Source organism: Vespa velutina, chromosome 19 (genome assembly GCF_912470025.1).
Source record: "Vespa velutina chromosome 19, iVesVel2.1, whole genome shotgun sequence".
Classification (NCBI taxonomy): domain Eukaryota; kingdom Metazoa; phylum Arthropoda; class Insecta; order Hymenoptera; family Vespidae; genus Vespa; species Vespa velutina.
Window position 1 is genome coordinate 3,219,858 of NC_062206.1, and position 10,341 is coordinate 3,230,198.

The 10,341-nt window shown below is 30.8% G+C and overlaps 1 long non-coding RNA gene across 1 annotated transcript; it reads left to right on the plus strand.

Moving 5' to 3' along the window:
• The first annotated feature begins 493 nt into the window (after positions 1–493).
• LOC124955694 lies at positions 494–3,009 on the plus strand. Its single transcript, XR_007102938.1, has 3 exons — positions 494–718; positions 1,143–1,491; positions 2,561–3,009. It is a non-coding gene; the product is annotated as an uncharacterized LOC124955694 (long non-coding RNA).
• Positions 3,010–10,341: the final 7,332 nt, after the last annotated feature.

The window sequence follows — 10,341 nt, forward strand, 5'->3', positions numbered from 1 at the left end:
CGGGACTACTAAATGTATTCCATCCCTACTACATTTCAAATTCTTCATGGTTTCTTATATCGTTTGTTAAGAGGTGTGAAATTCCATTTCTTTCTCTCTCTCTCTCCCTCTTTCTGTTTCTCCTTTCTATTTCTTTTTCCTTTAAAAATTAATCCTCCATAACCTAATTTTCTTTTTTGTATTTTTATCTACAAGAAAAGCATATAACGTGAAAGTTATTAGCATTAATGATAAACAAAACAATGAATAGGGATTTCATGCAAGACACAAATGCAACACAGAATAAATATCTCGAATCTAAAAATAAATATCTACTTTTAAAAAAGATAGCTCATACATGTATGTGTGTTATTTGAAAGTTATATGACATTATAGATGATTACATTTGATATAGTTTTTAATATTAGAAATTTGGACTATTTGAATGAGCTACGTAAATGGAACCATTAGTTACGTTCTCGATCGGTAGAGATCTTCTAAGCGGATTTCATGATTCTAATCGTCGCGTAACGAACTGCTCGGGCGGATTGTAAATTTGACGTTCTCTCGACAGTTAATACCGGGTATCATCGAGAATTGTCATCTCTGTTTCCCCAAGTACTATTGCAATTCATGTGTTCTAATTGGATTAAATTCGGTGATAGAGAGAGAGGGTGAGGAGGGGAAGAGGAGGAAAAGAGAGAGAGAGAGAGTATAGTTCGAGACTAAGCGAATTTTGGTAAGCGTTTCGATTGACTTGTGCGATTATGAATTAAGTTTAAAAGGATTTCGTTAAATTGTTAAAACTTAGTAAGTGAAACTTAGTAACTTTGAGATTAATTTCTATTATATTTTTATATAATTTATATTCATATATATTTATAATAATAGATATAATTAATACGTTAAATAAGAATAAAGATTTAATGTTAAAAATATGACAATGATTTATTTTGTATTTTTTTTTTTTTTTTTATCTACAAAAAGTTGCATGATTATATCGATTTATGCAAAATTATTTCAATACTCAACGTATTTTTTTATAATATTAAAATGATATAATTAATATATAAAAAATTTTAAAATTAAAATTTAAAATTAAAATATAAATTGATTATAAGATTCATTAATAAGACGTAATTTTTATTCAATAAAATCCGAAGATCAAATCTTCATATATAGAAAAAACTATTCTTGAAATATTACGTTGAAAGAGGATATTATGAAAGAGGGAAGAGAAAAAAAACAACAAGGCCGAAACATATCGTTAAACTTCGATCTGATCTAACCTTCAATCTATTATGACCTAGTAAGTGACTAAGGAACAATCTAAAGGAAGGAATCAAAGTCGAGAAACCAAAACAATGCTCATATCTTTGTTATGCGATTGACATACGATGGACCTTTAACTAAATAGTATCTCTCAATCAACGTAACAGGCAACAACTTGTCGGCGACCAAAAGTCAAAATGTTTCTGTGAAAGATTAGAATACGTGAAAAGTGACACTTAGGTATGTACATCTTTCTTTCTCCTGATTCTAAATTTTATAGTTATAATTAATAATGACGTATGTTTTTGATCTGTCAAATATTATAAAAGATATCTTCAAAAATGTTTAGATAAAATTAAATAATTATCGTTCGAATTTATCAAATCTTTTTTTATTTTTCTTTATGAAATTTTTTAATAACACAATAAGATTAAACAATTTTTCGCGTATTACGCAGTGAACTTTTTGTAGCAAGTGCTGCCATCGGTTAAATCTTTGAGATTCATCAAACAGACCGGAAAATTTGTAGGCTGCATAACTCGACGTAGGCGAGCACATGTGTACGAATATATATTCAAGAGTATATGCCAGTACATTTTCTTTCTCTCTTTTCCTAGTCATATATATATATATATATATATATATATATATATACACATATATATATATGTATACAAATATATATATATATATATACATGTGTGTGTCTGTGTGTGTATGTGTGTGCATGTGTCTCTATTCATACGTACATTCATATGCCGTCTTTGAAATAAGGCAAATATCTTATTTTAACGTGAACGACATTACAGTGATCTTGTCAAATCACTGACTTTACTGATCGAGGTCATCTGTTCCTCCTTCGTATCTTCCCCTCTTTCTCTCTCCCTCTCTCTCTCTCTCTCTCTCTCTTTCTCTCTCTTTCTCTTTCTTTATCACTGTCATCATATTGTTTCTCCTCCTATTCCTCATTTTCTTTAAGATATCAAAAATTAACTTCGTTGACGATTGTTACGATGAAGAAAAATAAAAGATTAATAATAAATGAATATCTACGAATAGTAAAGAAGTTTTGAATTGGACAATAATTGATAAATTTAGATCTCTTAATATATTATATTTGAATAAGATAAAAATATAATATAATATTGTTTCGGAAAAATGAAAAAAACATTATTAAAAAGTGATTTATTTATTGATCAACCTAATGGTTAAATAGGTACATAATATAATGGACAATATATGAAATAGCATAGAAAGTAAATAATGATATTAGAATAGTGAGAAAAAATTTTTATGATACGAAATATAGTGAGGATGACAAGTACGACGACGACGACGACGACGACGAATGCTAAAAGGAGGATGAATGCGGTCGTTGAGGAGGGTCAGGGCCCGCGCCCACATCGCAAACGATATTTTCAGGTCGTGCAGTAGGCATATAAATGTTTGGCGTTGCTAGTCGTTGAAACGTGGTTACAGGTCACTCACCGAATATGAGTGAACCACTAGCCACGTCTTCTTCCGAACTCAGTTGGCTTCCCGATTAGCCAGAATCACTCGACTTTTCATTTGGTATAGTCTGTTCTTTCAAACTATGAAAGAAAAATAATTTATATATTTCTCATTTTATTCTAATTAATTTAGAAAAATATTTTCCCATTGATAAATACAAAAGAATTTTATTAAAAAATATGTATATACTTGAAATATCATCAAAAATCAATGTTACAATTATTTATTTATCTTGACATTAAAGAAGTTCCCAAAGGAAATTAATGTTCATTTACTTTATTTTATTACAAATTTTCGTTTTTTCTTTCTTTTTTGTTTCCTATATCGAATGAAGAAGAAGAAGAAGAAGAAGAAGAAGAAGAAGAAGAAGAAGGAGAAGAGGAAGAAGAAGAAGAAGAAGAAGAAGAACAAGAAGAAGAAGAAGAAGAAGAAGAAGAAGAAGAAGAAGAAGAAGAAGAAAAAGAATCTTTTCGTTCGATCGAACGAACACAGGCGAGTACGATGACACAACGCACACGTGGAAGATCGGAGACGTTGCTTGAATAAGCGGAAAGTGGGTTAAAATGTCTGAATGGATGTACTGAAAATACAAGTAGTTCAAGGCACGTAATATTACTTTCGAGATAAAGCAGTGTAAAGTCGGTGGTGTTGCCATTAATGATTCGTGTATATATATATATATATATATATATATATATATATACATGTTATATATATATATATTATATATGTATATATAAATATTTATATATATATATATATATACTTGCTCTATTTGGCAGTTACACACGGATGCGTTCGTGTTATATATCAGGGTTTATTCGACTCGCTCGAAAAGTAAGAGGTCGATGCCGCTTCCGTTAAATTATTAAAATGTACGTTCTGGCTTTAATCGTATTTTCGTAATGTAAAAGTCAGTATAACGGCACGAACGGATAGGTACTCTAGCGAATCTAGAACACGTCCGTTCTTTAAACACAAATGTCTAAATAGCGACCTGATTTTCGTTTGTTTTTTTTTTTCAAAATTTTTTCAATGTATCTATGTAAAAAGAATTTTTATTCACTTTGTATATATATATATATATATATGTATATATGAATGCATATATTCAATGTTTGCAATATTTCAAATGGGACATTAGGAGAGGAAGTTTCGTTATTATCAATGAGAACTTCCATTGAAAAAAAAAAATTCTATTTCAGTTCCATAGGAAGACTATTTTCTTCTTTTTTTTTTTTTTTCTTTTTTTCCTTTTTTTTGAACGTTATTATAGCATTCTCACGTACGAAGCGTTTCAATTCCGACACGAGTTATACGGTGAACTGGAGGAATGAAAAAAATTACAAAATAAAAAAAAAAAATAAAAATAAAAAAAAAGAACTAAAGAAGGAATGAGATTCAACCGCGTGCAAACCACTCATCGCCGACCATACTTAACGATAAAAGTGTACCGCGTCAATGACCTTGCGTACATGCGTACGGGCTAAAAGTGCAGGCGGCGAATAAAATGCCCTCGACTATATCAAAAGCATTCAATTTTACAATGGTTACAGAAATTGTTTGGGTTAAAGAAAAGTATTTACGGAACGAGCTTCTTATATTTACGGGATATATGTGAATTTATTTATAAAGCATTTTGAATCTATGGATTTATTTATGATTAACAATGAAATTAGAATTTTATTAGTTTTATCGTAAAGTTTTGCGTGTCTTATTTAATAGATTTTATTTATTGAATTTACTTTTAAATTCATCAAATATTTCATGTAAATGTACTTGAAAATTTTGTATTTGACATTACTCATACTTGAAATAATTTTAATGTCTTCTTGTCAATCACATTTAAAGACGGTTACATACTTTCAGTTTTTTTTAGAGGGATCATTTTATATATTGTTTAATTATTATTCAATTAGATTTATTCTCGTGAATGAAAATTCAATATATTATAGAATTGAAGATCCATTCAAAATGAACAGAAATTTTTGATAAATCTAATGAAATATAAAATGAGAAATACTACATGAACTTTAAATATCGTTTATAACCTTTGGCTACTTCGAAACGAATTCAGTCGCCTTACTCGTCACTTTTAAATCGGCATTTCGGGCTCGACCTCGTCTCGGGTGTTAATAAGCTCTTGGCTTCTTCCATGGCGAGCAAAGTTAATCGGATTCGGCGAGGCTTAGTGACGAAACTTTGCGGAAGAAAAAAAAGTCAAATGCGAAAGGCAGTACATATAATCAGCGATGGTTCCTTCGATCGTTGCAAAAAAATGTCTCACTTAATATTTATGATATGTATCCCATGAACAACATTCGACTCTTTATTGAAAATGAAGAGCTTGCATTCTTGCATTCTATTTTTTCTCTTTTCTATTATTTTTTTTTTTTTTATTATTCTTCTTTTTATTATTATAGCATGCATCCTAATAACGTAGATTTTATATATTCTCTCTTTTTTTTTTTTTTTTTTTTTTTTTTTTTTTTTTTTTTCATTAAAAATTTTAAATCATTCCATGTTGAAATAAGGATCTTCTTTTATGTTTGGTGTTTCATGTATGAAAAGAGTACTCTTATGGATTTCGAGAGTCACTCATGTGGGTACTTTTATGTATTTTTTTATTCGCTTCCAACGGAATATACAAATCGTTGGAATATAAGTATATTAAAAGTTTTCAAACGATTATCGATTTATAAATATATCATGAATAATGAAGTATAAAATCGTTCCTTTTATAGTTATTTTATTTGAAAAATATTCTTATTTTTCATTAATAGTTAAGGACACTTAAAAATAATTTTTAAAAAACAATTTCAATTACTAAATAAATTATTAAAGAAGTATTGAAATTCGTTTGATTTGCATAATTATTTTATTTATCATCGGTAATTAATTAATATTAATTTTGGAAATATAAATAAAAGCTTGAACGAAGGCAATCATTATTATTGTTCAAGAAGTTGGTCATTTGTATGACCAAATAAAAGAAAAGTAAGAGTAATAAATAAGAAGGAACTTACAAATAATGGATTACTTAGAGAGAAACACGTATAGATCTAGACGAGTCGTCTAAGTAAAATTGGAATGGCAGGAAAACTTGCACCCTTAAAAAAAAAGAAGAAAAAAGAAAAAACAAGTGGAAGGTTTCGTAGGAAAAGGGTTGAGGGCAGAGAAGCGTGTAATTTTGTCGCGGACTGTACACCGAGCTTTGGGACAATAGCTTCGCCGTGGTGGCACGCAATCCGAACGCAACCGCGTGCTTAGTGAGGAAGGTTAGGATCGAGCATGCGCCTGAAAATATTTTGTCCATGCGACGCGACTTTGTCCGCCTCTGTCGAGAGGCCTAACGGAGTTTTTTGGGGTAGGTCCTGGAAACTCTCAGCTCGTCGAAACGCACAGCCCTTCGAGAAAGGTTCGAGAAAGGGAGAAAGTCTCTGTCTCGACTTTAAAAACATTACAAAATATTTACTTCGTTTAAAAATAAGTTTTGCTTATTAAATTATATAGGAATTTTTATTTAATTATTTATATTTTAAACGGGGTTGTTATATATGATTATCGTTTTATTAATAATTGTACAAAATGATAAAACTGTGAAAATTCTGATTAGAAATGGTTACAAAAATAAAAAATTTAACAACATATATTTATAAATTAATTCAATAATTATAAAAAAAAAAAAATAAAAAGGTCAAACTAGAAATTTCTTTGATTGGGAAATATTAAAAAGATAAAAAATATATAACGAGACATTTAAGAATCAATCCAGTAATTTTTGGATCTCTTCGTCTCATTTTTTTCTTAAGAAAATTGCAATATTGGTCAACATTTTGAAGAAAATCTTTCAAAATTTCTTTATTCTTTCATCGAGAACTTTTCAAAACGATATATAGAATGAGTGTTATTTTCGAAACAGTGATATTCGATATTTCGGCCGATCGAGATCGATCGAGCTCGTGCATCGTTTACAACAGTTGTTTCCTTTCGATTGAAAAAACGATCGAGGGGAGTTAAAAAAAAAAAAAGAGAGAAGGAGGGAGTGGGAGATTTTTTCAAGTAGCGATACACAGAACTCGCGAGGGTGCGTGCGTGAATGGCCGCACGGCCGACTCGGTCATTCGCCCTCGAAATCCGACATGAAAATTAAAGAGAGGGGCTCTCTCGCAGTAAAGAGAAAGAGAGAGAGGGAGAGAGAGAGAGAGAGAGAGAAAGAGAGAGAGAGAGAGAGAAAAAGAGAATCGAACAATGCCACAGCGGTTTTGTCTGCCATTGGGACGAAACGACGTATGCGGAAGGAAAAGTCTTTTTTAACGTGGATCGATAAAACATAGGGAAAAAAGGGTATATACTATATAATCTTCAGAGAGGGGAAACTCAAACACTCTTCAGAAATCTAACGGAATTTTTACTCATGACATTTTCGAAGAGTATCTTAATCAAACTCGTCATTGATACGTTTTACATTTCTTTTTTTCACTTGCTTGTACTTATACTTGTTTCCTTTTATATTTATAAATTTTTAATATTCATTAATTAAATATATATAATACTAAATTCTTTTGTGAATTAGATTTCATTTTTCTGTTTCATTAACTATATTAAAATATTCTTAAATTATAATAATCATATTACGATATATACATACGTGTGTATACCTTGAATTCATTTTAACAATTAAAATGACATATATTATAGTATAATTATAATATAAATTTCAAATAAAATAATTCTTTTTATACACGAAGAAAGAAATAATGTTATACAAGATTAGTATAAATTTGAACATTTACATATTTATTTATTTTTCCATCCTTTCGATATATTATATATATATATATATTTTATATATAGGTCGTCTACATTTTAACGACGAAATTGACTGAAAAGTCCTCATTTTTTTGTATCGATGTAGATATTCTTTTTTCAGTTCGTTGTTGCTAACGTCGTCGTTGCACGCGATATATTATAACAACATCGATTGATCGTTGCAAGCATGTGTTGAGTAGGTTAGAAAAAATCGCAAGACATTCTCTCGTTTACCGATCATCGACAACGCGTGAGACGCAACTGGACACGTTTAACATAAGAGAGAAAGAGAAAGAAAAAGAGAGAGAGAGAGAGAGAGAGAGAGAGGCATAGGAGAGAGGTTTCTCTCACACATAAAACGCGGCCGTTATCGATCCACGTTTTTCCAGCGTATGATAACTCGTTGCGGAACGTTGATCGAAGAGCACAAAGTACACAATTACGAGCGCCCGCCCGCAGCACGGTTGGTGCCCTTTCAAAGGATAAAAAGTAGCGAAAGAGTAAGAGAGGAAGATAGAAAGAGATAGAGAGTTGGTAGAGAAAAGAGAGAGTAAAAAAAGGTTGGCGCAGAGTTTCGCCTTTTCGTCGCGTTTAATTTCTTCCCTCAGCTTCGAATCGCTTCGAAAAAGGTTGCTTTTTTCTCTCTTTTTCTTTTTTCTTTTTTTTTTTTCTGTAGATATCTTTTCTATCTCTTTCTCTTTCTTTCTCTCACTTGAACTCTTGGCCGTATAACGGCTCCATCGGGGGATGGATATATTAGCCTGACGTTTCCCTGCTGATATGACTTTAATATCGAGACGCGATGCTCGTTGCTGAGTACCCGTGGGGTACCAAAAGAATACAATGAAAGTATTTCGTTACGTTAGTACCTATGTATATGACGATATTAAAGTTATATGTATATATATATATATAAGAAGAAAAAAGATAAAAAAAAAAAAAAAAAGAAAAATGTACAAAGAGAATATGAGTGACTTGGGATTGACAATTTTATTTAGGGGTTGGAAAGGAAAATATAAAAGAAAACGCTTGGAAGGTAGTGAAAATTGAAAAGATCCTCGTATTACGACGAATCGAGGATCCATAGATCATTTGAAAAGATGGCAAAAGAAGTCAGGAAATGGAGAAAATATTTGCGCATCGCTGGACGGAAGGTAGAAAATGAGGAAAATGCGTGGGTTCCGGAAACGTGTGCGGGATACGCTAAACGCTTATGAAGTCGTAGTGTATTGTACGGTACGCTAATTTCTGGATCACGCAAAGCCGACGCGTGCTCGTAACGGAGAAGAAAGACTTATTTAATTTCGCTCGACTACTACTCCAGTTCTCTTCGTGCCTCGTTGAATTTACTCCTACTCGACTAATAATCTACCACCAAAGAATTCATTCATTATTATTCGAGTAGGTTTTCCTTTTTTTATTTTCTGTTTTTCTTCTTTTTTTCTTCTTTTCTTCTTTTTTTTCTTTTTTTCTTTTCCTTTTCTTTTTATTTTTTCTCTTTTTCGTCTTGAGCCTATTTTACAATCAAAAACTTCATTTATATACGAATTTATGTATTTATATATCTATTTATTATAAGTAATTATTTATTATATCCAATTAATTTTATTTTATGTAATAATTAATTATTACATATAATAAAAGGCTTAAAAATAATTAGATACTAGAATCAAAAAAAATTCATGAAATTTATCTGTGAATCGAATTATATATTAAGCAGAAGAATTTTTATACGAAGAGCACCTGCCTTTGTCACCTGTTAAATAATAATATCACGTGAGAGTCTAAATTAAAGTCATTCATAAACCATAACCAAGGCTTCAATGTTGCATTTCAAACATTAACTATTCCCCTCGAAATACAATGTTTAGATCAACTTTGTGATCAAGTAAGATTAGAGACAGTTTAGATTTCAAAGTTTACATGATCTTCCCGATCGAATGGCAAGGAAACGAATGGCAATAACAAACATTTGAAGATTTGACAGCTCCAACGCGCTTACGTTTCGCAAATCATTCAATGAACATAACACGTGTTATATTAAAGATGTTTGAAAATTTGATTAGTATAATCGATAAATATTAGGATCTTTTCGATTTCAATCATCATAAGTATCTTCGGTTACTTTTACATACTCGTAAAACTAATAAAATCGTGATCATTAGTGGGTCGCTTTTACTCGGCACGCGTGCTATCGATTTGGTTTCCTTGCAGCTGGATGACAAGGTAGGGTAACCCAACACGCGTTAATCGCACCTATATAGGGGCAGCTTCGTAGGCCAGGTTACGGTGAATCGGCATGCAGGATTAGTCACGAGTAAGCTCGCTTCTGGGTAACGACAGCTGCTACCGCCATGCACCACCGTCTTCTACGATTGCAACCGTTACCACTACTACTGCTAATAACATTTATCGCTTTACTAACAATAATAACGTCGTTGCCTTCGTTAACGAAAAAGTTTTAATCGTCGGTAGTTGCTTTGTGGAGAATTTATTCGTATATATATATATATATATATATATATATATATATATATGTATATATATATATATATATATATTCAGTGTAGTTTACGTATACAGGTATAAGTTTGGTATTAATAATCGATTTGATCGATAGATTTTTTTCATTCATTTTAGATAAATTTTTTTTCAGTTATATTCTAATTTTCGTTTTAACTCGTCGCTTTGATATTAGCAAAATATCGGAAATATTTTCAATGGATTTTACTATTACGTTGATTTATATATAAATATGAATTTATG